This window comes from Artibeus jamaicensis, unplaced genomic scaffold, assembly GCF_021234435.1.
Source record: "Artibeus jamaicensis isolate MK-2021 breed Jamaican fruit bat unplaced genomic scaffold, CSHL_Jam_final scaffold_537, whole genome shotgun sequence".
NCBI classification, from domain to species: domain Eukaryota; kingdom Metazoa; phylum Chordata; class Mammalia; order Chiroptera; family Phyllostomidae; genus Artibeus; species Artibeus jamaicensis.
In genome coordinates this window covers 24,703,502-24,718,440 of record NW_026522047.1, presented here as the reverse complement: position 1 = coordinate 24,718,440, position 14,939 = coordinate 24,703,502, and the positions used below count along the sequence as shown (strand labels likewise).

The 14,939-nt window shown below is 39.0% G+C and overlaps 1 protein-coding gene across 4 annotated transcripts in view; it reads right to left on the bottom strand.

Moving 5' to 3' along the window:
• The window catches only part of MARCHF1 (membrane associated ring-CH-type finger 1), a 402,183-nt gene that overhangs the window by 285,943 nt on the left and 101,301 nt on the right, over positions 1-14,939 (bottom strand). The window lies entirely within an intron of this gene.

Here is a 14,939-nt window from a genome sequence, read left to right as displayed (position 1 = left end):
ATCATTGCACATGACAAGCAGGGGCTTCACGACGCACTCCCGTAAAATACTGCACTATTGGCTAAGGACCCGGATCTCTCTGCCCCGGACCTGCACACAACTGTGCATGAGGGCAGCATCGGCGTCTTCATCATCGGAGGAGGGCCAGTCCGAGTGCAGCCACAGCAAGTTAACCACAGACAGCACACCAGTTGCTCTGCCCTTTTGTATTTTCCTCCTCTAATATGTATTACTTAATAATCTTCCTCCCAAAGATGATGAATAATACACACGATGGCTTTGCCTTTGATTAGCAAATGATTTTGGTATAAGACTGTGTCCTGCCTTGTATTTCCCAATCATCAAATGACACTATCCAGTATTAACCTGTCCTATTTCAATGAAACGGTAAATGTCCCCACAGATTTAACAACAAACAGATGAACAAACAAAAATACCCTCAGATTACTGGCATTTTGACAATTAGATTTGAAACGTGCAGAAAATAATAAATAAAAATATCGAATGGACTCATCTACTTACTGAGTTTCACGATTAAGTTCAAAAAGGAAAAATGGGGAAAAAGCACAAATACTATATCCTAGCCAGTTCTCTTCCAGAATAGAAACCTTTTAAATGCATAATCGAGAGCGGTTATTTAAATTATTTCTTTATTGTATATTACTTCATTAATTAATCCCCTAAAACCTTAAACAGACATGTAATACGCAGCATATATGAATGAAACTGCATGTTTATTATTTATTTATTTATGTATTATGTATTTGTTGTTCAAGTACAGTTTTCTGTCTTTTACTCCCACCCCAGGCCCCCCCCCCAGTGCTCCCCCTGCTATGTTTAAAATGACAGCAGACACTTCAAGCCTGAGCACAATCCAACCGGATGCCCCACTGAGGCTTGAGCTTGCTGCCTGACACCACCTGTCATAAAGAATATAGCTATAAGACAAAAGTTAAATTTAATAACTTCTACTTTAAAACAGAATTACTCCTTCATGCATGTCCATGGTTTTCTCACCACAAGGAGAGAAGATGATGGTGGACGAGAAGCACTTTAAGAGAACATTATGTTAAGAACTGTGAAGGTTCTCTTCATAAGCTAATTACTAGGCACCACAGTGTCAGGCATGCTGACCTGAGACATGGAATTCCAGCCTCATATGCAAATGACTTTATTACTCACACAAGAGAAACAGCCAGAGGATTAATATTTGTGCCAGGTCCTTGAGCCCAAATTTCTAACGCAAAGAGGATTTGGTGATACCTACAGAGACAGTGAGTTGCCTGGGCTTCGGAAACCCAGGTCATTTATAATGAGTAGTTAGCCCACCAGATCTTTGCCCTGGAAGTGAACAAACCTGCCTTGGCTCTGGATGGAGACACCATTTCTATCTCCTAAGGCTGCTTGTTATACAAACATCTTCGAAAAGACAGTTCAAAACAAAGACAGTGCTTCTGCTCACAGGGTGCATGGAAATGTGAGACACCCATAGAGAACTGTCTCTGGGCACATTAAGCTTACAGATGGAAGGGAACCTGGCTAAATCATTATCAAAAATGTACATAATATTCTCTTCCCCCTTTTGAATATCTAAATATTATTTCTAAAACTCACATGAGAAAACATTAAGGAATTGTACAGAGCCTTGGATACTAGTTGAAGCCTTAAGTGTTGTTTTAATAAATATATAAATTAAAAGCAATCATTCTTCTTTTTACTCACAATGAAGGGATAGCTAGTGACTTCCCTAAAACATTCACTGAAGCCTCATTACAGCATGCCGGAGTGAACCAGAGAACCACCCTGTGTCAGGCGCAAGGTGCCGGCACTATCAAAGCAGCGCTCACAGGCGGCAGGAATGACTCAGCCACCACAGAAACTGATTACCTGCTCGGAATCTGATCACTGCTCCCACAGCACAGGAACGCTCTTGATGTTCTCAGTAACTTTGATTAATGCCAACTTCTGACACTTCAATTAAATTGTTTCACTGGTTTCCTCATTTTTCTTGCATAATCCCAGGGAGAAAAAAAAGTGCAAGATGATGGTTCAAAATTACAAGGCCACTGAAATCTCAAGTACAAAGCAATATTATTTCTTACCAGGGACAGTGGGATAACATCTGTCATCCTTCTGGACAGCTAATGGAGAGGAAACTTCTCTCCAAAGCTCGATTGCTTGGGCAATTTTCCTCTATGTGACTATAGTATCTAGCTTGTAGCATTTGGCACTTATATGTTGTTTAAACATAAAGGTGTCTATTTACTTGTCTAAATCTCCACAAAGATATGTTTAAAAAATTTATTAAAATATTTGCAACGTTGGCTATATACCCAACACATTCAGTACAAAGCTATAGATTCATAATTAGCATATGCAGAATCAAAAAAATTAATGAGCAGTTATGAGATAAGCTGCACTGCCCACCTCCATAAAAATGGAGATCAGTAGAAATTAAAGTAACTTTGAAACCATCTTGCTGAAAGGTGAGAAGTACATGCATTCACATATGCACACATATACACATTTCCACCTACGAAGAAGCGTGGATGACAATGCGTTAGAAGATGTGTAGCACCAAAGGCACCAAAGTTTTCAGTAATTTAAATGATTACAATGTCTACTTATGTAATTAGGATAACAGTTACTCAGATCATTTAGATTCATTATTGCCCTTACAACCTTTACCTCTTTCAAAATGCCAATTAAATTCCCCTTCAACTAGGAATAAATCATTTTAGAACAAGCTGCTTTCCTGAGATAGCTACACTTCTTGCATGCTTGTTGAACTGGCTGAAACAATGATGCCTGGCTGATGGTAAGCACCATGTTTGCTATGGAAAGGCAACTGTTTCAACATCAACACAGCACTTGCCTCTGGAACCAAGAATGAGGGTGAGCATATTTCTCCAGAGTCCATTGTTCATGTGGTTAGACCCTGAACTTCCAGTGTCAAAGATGTGCAGTGGAGGTAGAGGAAGAAAGGACAGCTAATGTATTTGAGAGTTTCCATTTCTAAATCTGCTGTCCTACAAAATTAGGGAGGTTTCCTGTTTAATGCCATGGAAGAAAGCCATCTTCTGTTATGATCAGGACGCATATGGAGTGTTATTTCGCTTATTTAAGAACTCAGTGGTCAGTTCTTCCATGTGCCCTGACTGGGGATCAAACCTGCAACCTTGGTGTATCAGGATGATGTTCTAACCAACTGAGCTACCCAGCCAGGAATGGATAGCATGTTTTTCACTTTTATTTTCTGAGTTTGCTGATTTACAAGCAGACACTTTAATTGCATACCTTGCTGGCAGGTATGCTCAGGGAGGGCCTGAGTTATCACTTAGATGAGACAGGGCACAAGGCAAGGCTCTTGCCTCCTGCGGACTAACCCTTGACCCGTTTGACTTCACCATTCAGTCCTACCATAGACACAACCCCTGCCACCAACAATAAACACGCACACAGCTGAAAATGGGAAATACAGGTTTCCAGCAAAGTGCTCACTGTGAGTGGCAATGATGGACACGTTGAAGTCATTTTTTAGTGACATAAAAATGATTTTCTAAGACCAAGCATAAAATGCAGTGTGCAAACAGTTCCTTCTGATTACACTTTCCTATTTTTTACTGTGTCCTCTTGCTTTCTACTGAAGGTGTAATATATAATGCACGAAAAAAAGATTCAAGAATAATTTCCTGTTCTATTCAAGTCAGGGTTTATGAGCATGCAGTTAATTATCACCGCAATAATATGATGATATAATAAAGTGACACCAGGAACAGAAACTGCAGGGTTCGGTTGGGCTTCAGTTGCTTTGTTTGTCCTGTAGCACCGTCTGGATGTCAGGACGGCTGAACTCCGGCCCCAGGTCTACCACACAGTAATTAGTTGTGCAGTTTGAATAAACTATTTTATAATTTTGTGCTTCACTTTCCTGTTCCATGAATGGTCAGTATAAGGCATTCCATCCTTACCATTTTTAGGTATTTCTGAGAATCTAAGAACACTCGGTTCCTTCTTGGAATGCCTCCTTACACAGAGTTTTTCTTTCTTTTCCTCCAAATGTCCCGCTATGGCACCCTTCTTCCTGAATTTTTATACCATCTCCCCCAGACTCCTGTAACAGCCCTATTCTTCAGCTCTCTCCTTTCTTCTCCTCTGCCTCTAACTTGTTTTAACCACAGCTGACACATTGGTCTTCCTGACTCCTATCACTGATCAGGGCAATATCCTGATAAAAAAAAAAGGTCATTTTCCTTAGTGCCCGAAAAAACAAGGAATTGAACAAAAGGGGAAATTACTACCTTACATGAGCAATGACGACTCCACCCCCGCAGCCCCTGTGCATAACATCGGAGCTGGGAGTCACCTGCCCTCCTCCCTGAAAATCCTCAGCCTCCAAGAGCATGCTACCAAACCATGCCATCCATATTCATGCAATTGCAGCCAATTCACCATTGGTTCACTCCTCTTCTTTTCTTAAATATTTGAGTTCTTATCTCATTGCTCACTCTCTCCACTATTACTGAAAAATGCTTGGTAATTACAATATCCACTAGATAACCATGACAACACAGTAACTTTTTATTGTTTTTATTGTTGTTCTTCAAGTACAGTTGTCTCCATTTTCTACACAGTAACTTCTAAGTTGTTTGCTCTCATCTCCTTCACTCCACCATGGCCTATCTCAACCAAGCCACCATCTTTTTCTCTCCCTTGTTTAATTTATATTCTCACCTCCATCCCTACCAAACTTAAACTCCATAGCCCGTCGTTATGATCACTTTCTCCCACCCACTCTCACATTCCTTTCATTCTTAGGACTTTTCATGCCTGGAAAAATCCAACATTGGTAAAAATTCCATCTGATGTCTACTCTGTTCCTGCCTTCCTAAAGATGCTGGGGGGAAACTGACAACCATGTTAATTGGTCTCCACTTAAATTAAGGTAACTTACCTTAAGGGGACTCAACAATCACATTACACTTGTAATGTGTCCTCTTTCTAAATGTGGATGACTCCCAGATGTTTATATCCTGGCCTTCACTCCTGACCTGCAGGTTCATATTTATTACTAAATTCTTGTCATTGCCATTGGGATGTCTCATAAATAAGTCAGACACAACATAGACAACAATGGACTCCGAATTTTACCCCCCTCCCCACACGCCTGCTTCTCCCAGTTTTCCCTTCCTTACTAAACAGCAACAGGGTGGATGTTGCAGTAATTCAGGCTATTTATGCTGTCTTTCAAACACACCAAGCATGCTGCTGGTCAGGACCCGTCCTCAGCCTTAAAGTCTGTTTCCTGCTATTGACATAGCTCACTCTTCCGTGTCACTTGCCTTTGCTCAGTGAGACTGCCACTGATTCCCTTCTCCCAGCACCCCTGTTTTCTCTCCCAGTTTGTTTTCATCTGTTGCCTTGGTCCAGATTTTACTTGCAAGTCTTTAATACTAATTTTTATTGCCTTTCTACTCTGACTAGAATAGGAACTCCATGAGATACCAATACCACTTATTACAATGGCCAAAACTTGATGACACCAAATGCTGGCAAGGATGTGGAGCAACATCCACAAGGATGTGGGAATTCTCATTCATTGCTCGTGAGAACACAAAACGATATAGCAACTTTGGAAGACAGTGTGTGGTTTCTTACAAAACTAAGCATACTCTTACCCTACAAACCAGCAGTTGTGCCTCTTGGTATTTACTCGAAGGATCTATAAACTTATTACCAAACAAACACTTGTACACATATTTTTATAGAAGCTCTATGCATAGTTACCAAAACTTGAAAGAAACCAAGACATCCTTCAGTAGGTAAATGGATAAACTGTAGTAAATCCAGTCAATGGAATATTATGCAATGCTAAAAAAAATGAACCATGAAGCAATACAGATAAACCTTAAATGCGTATTACTAAGTAAAAGAAGCCAACAAATATATAATGGGATATATATATAATAATGGATAGGTATCATTATGCATTCATCCAAACCCACAGAATGTATAACACCAAGAGTGAACCCCAATGTAAGCTAAGAAATTTCGGTGATGGTGTGTCAATGCGGGTTCCTCAATTGTAACAAATGTAACAATTGGTGGGGGGGTGTCCATAATGGGGGAGGCCATGCATGTGGGGGGGGGTAGGTGGAGGGTACACAGACTCTCTGTACATTCCCTTCATTTTGCTCTGCTCTTAAAATATAAAGTCAATTAAAAAAAACTTCCCTTCTCTATCAATTCATGCTTATACTATTGTATGGGGCTATGGTAAAGACTTAATATGAGGTAAGTACATTGCCCAGTATACAGAGGATTTCAGTGATAGTTATTATTAGTAGCAGTAGGGCCAGTGAATTGCCCTGTTCCTGGTGTAAAACAGCTCACTAACCTGATGGCCAACGTTTCATTCACCCTTTTTTATGAATGTCAGTGTCTTTATTAATATTTGGCCACCTGTGTTATACACATCGTCCTTTTAATTTGCCTGTGGCTCTCATTAGATTTATTGCCCACAGGTGTAGGAGCAGCCTTCTCTCTCTTTGCAGCTCTATAGAGCACCCAAGGCAGCCTACTTACTCCACACAGAGAGTTTTAATAAGTTTTCAGCCCTGGGGATATTTTTTCAGAGTTAAAATTGTTATGGAAAAGCGCAGACTGACAAATGGGCTGCAAAGGCCTGGGCAGTGAAGATTTACAGCAGGAATGGTATTTCTCTTCCCGGTAGAGCAATCGCTGTGTTCTATTTCAGATATTCAGAGGCTTTGCAAAATTTATGGGAATAACCAAGACATCTATAATCTCCCCCTTTATCCCATTTACTGAAGCACCCATTTTAGGAACTTCAGAATAAACAGCACTGCAATTACACCTCTGTCTTAGGTGTTTGGCTCCCGTTGTCTTTATATCTGAAAGCTCTTGCTCTTCAAAATTAATACCAAATAAATTGCAACTCCTGTGGAAAATGAAGTTATACCACATCACTTAAGTGATAGATCCTGCGGTAAAACTGCTGGATAAGCAGAAAAATATATTGTCGGTGGGGTGGGGGAGACCCTGCTCTTTAGTATTTCTCATATCCCCAAATACCTCCTCAGTGAAGGCTAATGAAAAGTCTGTGGTAATGGAGGGCCGTTCATGTCAAAGCACTGTTAGAGCTACTCATCAGTACACTAAAACAAGATGCTACTGGCAAAACATCAAAACACACCATCATGACTAATGTCAAGCCTGCCTTTAGACCCCTCAGGGGCCTCTCAATTAGCTCTAGCAGCTGTAATATATGTACATTACCATCAGAGAATGCTAATTTAAGAAATCAAATTAAATATTAAGAAGGCAATGCAAATCCTTTCCATTGGTTTTATACCACAATTAGAGAGAGCTGGTCACGCAGACCAAGGGAATATTATCTCTGGCTCACAGAATACTGTAAGTGGCACTGAAACAGGGAATGTGTGGAACTGCAGACAGGAAGCATTTTATAGGTACTGATTGTTGGCCCTTCTCTTAATGAGAAAATCTCAGACACCCAATTTCCATCATAATGTAATTTGCATACATTTGTTACAACCACCTATTGCATCTTTAATGCCTTTTCCCCACCAGAGCAAAGAGCTTCAGGGAGGAAATGCTCAGTGCACTGTTCTAGAAAAGCCCAAACTGTCAGATTCTAGAGAGTGACTGTACCTTAATCTTTCTAGCAAAAGAAAATAATTTCTGTATCTACAAAGTGTCCAACTGCCTGCCAATCACAGTAAACACGTATATTACTCCCTCTGCAGACAGACAGATGCTCCTTACAGCCTCCAAACACCATTTGTCTTAATCCCCTCCCATACTTACAGCAACACTCCCCAAAGCCGGCTCCACCATCACTTCTACTTCAGCGCTTCAGTGAGGGCTACGGTATGGCGAGGGCTGTTATTTCCCTTCTCAGTGCTTGCCCCTCTCTCCTGTTCTGAGAGTCATGTCGTCTTCTCCAGCCCACTGCCTTTAAAGTTATACTTCCAAAGGCACCTCTTCCCTTCATACCTTACAGGCTGTTCCCCATGACCTCCATTTCTAGAAATGATCACAAATAACTAGTATATCTTCAAAATAGACCAAAGACCCCAAAAACTCTGATTAATGTCGATTCAGGCAAATCACAATCTTTTAAGGCTGACTTTAAGTATCTAAAAAAAATTCTCCATGTTTCACTTGTGTGTCAGTAGGTATTGTAACTTTCGGTTTTTAATTAGTCCTTCTTCCCTTGTACATGTGTTCTTTTTCGGGGCCCCCCTCTCCCTTACTCTTCTTCCCCCCTGCTCTGCCCCCACCTTTTCTCTACTGGAAACCATACAAGCTCTTAGCTTTTTCAGGGAATAATTCTAAAAACTGAGACCTATTGATATAAATGCTAAATATACAGTTACTGCTTTGGAAAAGGAACTTGTTCTCTGTTAACAAACTTTCCATAATATCTCCTGTGACAAGGGCTAGAGCTCTAACTATGGATCTGCTCCATGTGTGAGCAGCCTCCCCGGCAAACGATCATTTCCCCAGTTAGACTTTCCTAACAGGTCCACAGGTTGTCTATTTGATGCACACACCATCTTACTCCTCTTTTTTGGCTGAATTTTCTTTAACACTCAGCACCTGCCCAATTAGAGTAGGAATTTCTCATTAGAAGGTTCCTCTATCTCCACCCCTTCCCAGGACCTTCAACTTTGAATCCTGACACTGCCCTGACAAAGCCATGATGAAAGAGTGATTCATGGCTGCTGAGATACAGGGAGCATTCTAATTTAAGTGAACCTTCAACTACTGGTTAACTTGAAGTTGTTCAGCATGTCTTGGGGGGGGGCTCTATGATTCAAAGTTTTATGTGAATTCTAAATGGGCTGCATCTAAAGAAATTTTCCTCAAAGTTTTATTTGTCATACAATTTTAGAACAAAAAGTAGTATTAGCCAAATGAAAAAGTTAAGTGATTCTTATAAGCATACATATTAAGTAAAGAATAAGTATATCTGGATTTACACACTTCAGATGATAGATAGTTGTAGTTTTTTAATAGGACAGGTTACATTTAAGTATAATTATTTCAATCGCTGGGCATATTTTACTTAAGTCTTTACATACTATGAAGATGGACAACAGTGTGGATTGTGGGGGGGTGGAGGTGGAAGAAGGCATGGGAATATACATGGTAATGGAATAAAAATACAATAATACATGAACTATTAAAAAAGTTTATGTAGAAAAGAAACTACTATTCTATGACTGCTGAATATTCTACATAAACTCTATATTCATTACTAATCAAAAGCCTTTGGTTAAAAAATATTCAATTCATTTATTCAAAATAGTAATAAATTTTTAAACTACAATAGCAAATTGAACAATTCTATGCTTATCTTTTTTCAGACAGTAAGTTAAACAGGTATTTCTGATATCAACAACTAAACCATTTGTAATTCATAGACTAAACAGGGATATCTTGAGACAACCTTCATCAGAGTTTTCAAGGCTGAACTAGAACTTCGAGAAGGCAGGGCCAGGAATGAGTAAACTTCATTTTCCTAAGCTGAAAGGCCTCCATGCTGACACCCTCAATGTCTCCAGTGCTGCTGACAATGAACTCAGAATGTCTGGGACTGTCTGCCAAAAGCACGCAGCAGCTGACCTTGAGAAGAGCCCTCTACTACTGGGAAGCAAACAGCCCTACACTCCATTCCAAGTGGACTAACAGTAAAGACAAATTCTGGATATTTTTTAATTTTAAAATGTGTGTGTGTGTGTGTGTGTGTGTACACTTTTTAACTCATTTTTAACCTCTTAATTCTGGTTCTTTTACCTTGGTGGTAATGATACCTGCAGTTATGTAGTAGGTCAGTACCTATAATTTTGAAATTGTATTTTACATTGCCTAAGCACAGCACAGAATAACCTGCTCTGCTATAAAAGCAAAACATTTGTTTATATTATGCCTCACTTTTTTCCTGTATTTTATTTAGGAGATATCATTGACAAAGTTTGATGTTTGTGTTTCAGAGCAAGAATGTCAGGTATGTTTATAATGATTCCTAAGGTTTTTATGAAGGCACTTCTTTAATGGAGTTACAATCACTCATTAAAGAAGCTGCGTGTACATAATACTACAGATGAAAACACTGGGGCATAATGAACATTGTCCATTAATTTTGAATCGAGAAGGTGAAAAAATTATAAAGTAAGTCTAAATTTCAAGCCTAATACAATTTTCAATTCTAATCAGCAAATATTTATCGAATGCCTAATATGGACATTCATTAACACAGTTAATGATCTGTTTGAACAATGTTCTGAATCTAAAGCAAACACTATGCTTTTTAAATTATTCTCATCTAAACCTTTTATATAAAACTTAATGACTTAAACTTCTGAAATAGAACATGACCTTCCCAATGTTGCACTCATTTCGATCTCAAGGTCATTTTGCATCTCTTTTCAAGAATATAAATCGCAGTTATATCAAAGAAAAAGAGGTAATAAAGTATTTTAAAAATAAATTTCTGCTAAAAGTAGGGGTAGGGAGAGTTCTACTGTGTAAATGCATCCAATCCAAATCTCTAAAGACATTGCCACAGGTTTAGGCAAAGCTGTACTGTTGCTTTACCTCTGAGTACCTTCTGATGCCAACTGTGATGTACATGAAGGCTAAGATGATTATTGGACTCTAAATTAAATCCTTTAGGTAGGAGGACCCACATTTACTGATGTCTCTTTCTCAATCTGATCTCTGGAAGAGCAACCTGATAACAGCATAGCTAAATGTACTTCTTGTGTTTTCTATTATACACTCAGCTTAATTAGTGACAATCAGAAAACTCTATTGTTGAATCTTCCAACATACATGAAAAGCTAAAAGTATTTTCCATACTTTCCCTGTTAACATGTGTCTTAATAATTCAGACTAACTCCATGTCTTTCAGACAGAAAAAAAAGACACTAAGATGCTAAATCTCCATGGTTTTCTATGAAAAGCTTAAAATTTAGCCAATGGGTACATGAAGTAATATTCCTATATTTTATCTCTGAAACACTAAAATTGTGGATTTTTACTGAGTATTTATATTTTTGTTCCATTTGGCATATGAGGAATTTCTTGTTGACCACTGGCTTTTCTTTATCTCTTGCCATCAATCTCTGCTCACAGAGACGGGAGCATCTCCCCTGGGCCCTAAAGGGCAACTGGGAAAGGAATGGGATGTCGATGGAGAATCTGAGCAGTATCCAGGCTCATTAGGATTCACCTTGAGAGCTAGACTATTGCTCATAATGAAGGAGAAAAATGAGACTAGAATGGAGATGAGGGGACCTAGAAGAGAAACTAGAAAGCTTGTTATGTCTGTGGCTGGAATCCAAATAATATGTTCCTTCTTTTATCAATAAGGTAGCATGTTTGCATCTGTTTGTGACTCAGGTAAGGCCAGAAATTGTAACTGAATTGATGACTCTCTAGATCCTGTCCTAGGCAAGAAAACTGGTATTTGACAAAGACTACTTAATAAACACACTAGTTCTTGTCCTTTAGAGATCAGGTATCTAAAGCTTGTCTTTGATATCAGATATAAAACACACATACTCCAAATTACCAACAAATCATCTTTCAGTATAATTTCATCATTTGCTTTTAGCTTCCATTGAAAACCAATACATAAAATAATCTTATGAAGAATATTTTTGCATAATTTATAAATTTATTGTTCAGATATTCTGATTTATTAGCCTTAACTCTTGTGTTTGGTTCCATGAAATAATACCTTTATAGTTTTAATGCCAAAAACACTGCATTCTTCTAATAACCTGTATTTTCTTGCAATAACTTAGATATTTTCTGTTGTCTGATATTAAAAATCAAATAGCAGTCCTTTTTACATACTTGTCTTGCTTTTGGAAGCTCAGAGCTAAATTTTAGGCTCAACCACATGAACTAGATTTTCTTATAGATTTGTTTCCTATTTTGTATGATTTCTAATTATATATTTTTATTATAAGTTCTTTGTTTTATACCTTTGTTAACAAAATACACTGTAAATGAGTGGGATATACTTTTTAAAAAGCTGGTTGGTTTTGTCTGTGTGTGTTATTTTATTTAGTTTTATTTTAAGAAAGAATAATAGATGTTGCCTACCTCATGTGTCAATGTTCCCATTCAACAGAGTACCCAGGATAAATGTAAGAGGGTGGGGGGCTGCAGTAAAAAAGGTGAAGGGATTAAGCAAAACATTAACAAAATTCATAGATACAGACAATAGCATGGTGATTACCAGAGGGGAAAGGAGGGTGGGAAGAGATAGGCAAGGGTGTAGGGGAGATAAATGGTGATGAAAGACTTGACTTGGCATGGTGAACACACAATACAATATACAGATGATGTATATGGAGTTGTATACCTGAAACCTATACAATTTTATTAACCAATGTCATCCCAATAAATTCATTTTTAAAATGGGGGAAAAAGGAAAGAATATAAGGAAAGACGTGTTTTTAAAAATATCAAACATTTCTTTAGCCCATGAATCTGTAGGTTGGCTATTTGTGCAGGACTCAGCTGGGTATTGCTTCTGATCAATGAATTAGACCATGGTTAAAGAAGTTATGCTGTACAAAAGGAAAGAAATGAGAGGGAATGGAAGGAGGAAGTGGGCCAAGCTTTTTTCTTTATGATCAGAGAAATAAAGATAAATATGATATGGTCTCTCCTCAAGTTGCTTTAGACCTGGTAGAGGGGACAGACATGTAAGCAGTCATGAAGATGTTCTCATAGTGTTGTTCACTGGACTCCATAGTGATATGCTCTGGAGAAATGTACAAACTCTTACTTAATTTAGGAAAAAATTACTTTGAAAAGATAAGCACTGAATCACATCTTGAGTTCTACATGTGAGTGGGGGTGGGGGGCAGGAAAGAGTATGTTATTTCAAACAGAAAAAAAAGACCCAAATCATAACAGAATAAAAAATGTTATTCTAAACCAATCAAATACATATTTGTACAGTTTTCAGATCAGAACACAATAATCTTAGCTTTTAAATTGCATTTTCAATTAAATAAGATAATAATAGTGTATAAAGAGGGAAAAAATTAGATTAGTTGACAGGCTGGAATAAATGGAGCAATAATTTCTTATGTGATCTGGTCATATGTCCTGTCCTTTTTACTTCCTTTCTCCTATTTAGACACTAAGTCAAACTGAACTGTGTCAGTTACTAGGAAAGTATGACACCTATGTAATTTCACCAAGGTTTATTAATTCAGGGTAACACATCTGGAAGCTCATACAAGAGATCCAGGTGCCTGGTTCAGCCATTTTATTCCAACACCAACGTATGAAGCCAGGTATCTTGAGAATAAAACAAGGAACCTGGAGACTGCTGTTAAAATATATTTATTGCATCTTTCTAAAAATTACAACTCCATTAGCTGCACATAATACATTTCATTCTCAAGACACTTATCCAGATGCTACTATGAGCGGACGCCTGCACATGGCATGCACAGGATAGTGCATGCCGTCTTGATGGCTCATCTCACAGGATTAATTCAGCAGTAAAGCTCAGTAATCAAGATGAAGACCCAAACTCAGCCTACACTGTGCCTACAAAAGTATTTTAATCAGGAGCTAATATGAAAATCTTCAACCATCTCGGGCACATAGCAAAATGAAAATGCACCTTGCCATAGAGAGTATGTTTCAGTCAACAATATTAACCATGTACCTATGATATGCAAAATCTTGCTGCATGTATTACTTAAGGGAACTCTATTGACACCATAAGAAGGAGAGTGAATATATTATGCTTATTATGCTAATCCATATTTTCAGGGCCACAGAGACTGAGAAGGACTAAGTTAGAAGGGTGTGAGAAGCAGCTACACCCTGACCACATTGCTCCTTCCCCAGGCCAGCACAGTGCTTCACCAAGAGAAAACACCCCAGCCCATTTTCTCCAATGAGGAAAAAAGACTCCGAGGTAGACATCCATCTTCCCCAGCATTCTGGGATTTGTTGGCTCTTCCCAGGAGTCCCACTTGGGTCTCACCTTACAGGGATCACCGGAAAATTTCTGAGACTTGACACTGAGGATTAGACAGAAATGGAGAAGGTGGGGCAGTGCATAGAGTAATCACTTCTCAGATGCTAGCAGCATTTGTTCCTCCTGAAAGCTGCACTTAAGCGGGGATCCCAGCCAGCTGCTCTGACATCTGCTGAGCATGGCAGGTGGCACATCTGGCCAGAGAGTTCAGTGAGCAGTTCTGCCTGATTCAGGTCCCCAGACAACTGTATAGGTCATGGAGACTGCTCTACAGAACTACCTGGACAAAAAACAAATTCAAAACCACACCTACTATTGATTATGACATCCAACCCTGCCCGACCAAGAAGCCTAGCCCCAGAACATGGGCCACCAAGTAGACCATTGTACAAGCACACCTGCATTAGCACCTGAGAAAAGATCTTAGCCAATAGCTCTGCAGAGCCAACTCTGGGGTTCTGACTGAAGCCTGGTGGGTAGATCCACCTGATTCAGGTCCCCAGCCAATGGGCCACACTGGCTGAGGATCCTCATCTGGGCATAGGAACAATTCACAGCCCTGTCCAACTGCTGAATATAGCCTCCAGTCCCATGCAGTCAGGAAGCCTGACCAGAGAATGTGAGCAGCCAAAGAGCCCATCCGACAGCTGTGCTTGGGCAGGGAATTCAGCCCAGCTGTTAAGAACAGCCTTCAGCCCCACATGGCATATCATGCAGACACAGAAAAAAGCAATCCTAAAATTCACATTAAACCATGAAAGATTCCCGATTGTCAAAGAAATCCTGAGAAAGAACATAGCTGGAGGCATCACACTTCCTGATTTCAAATTATTACAAAGCAAGTATAATTTTAAAAATATGATGCCAT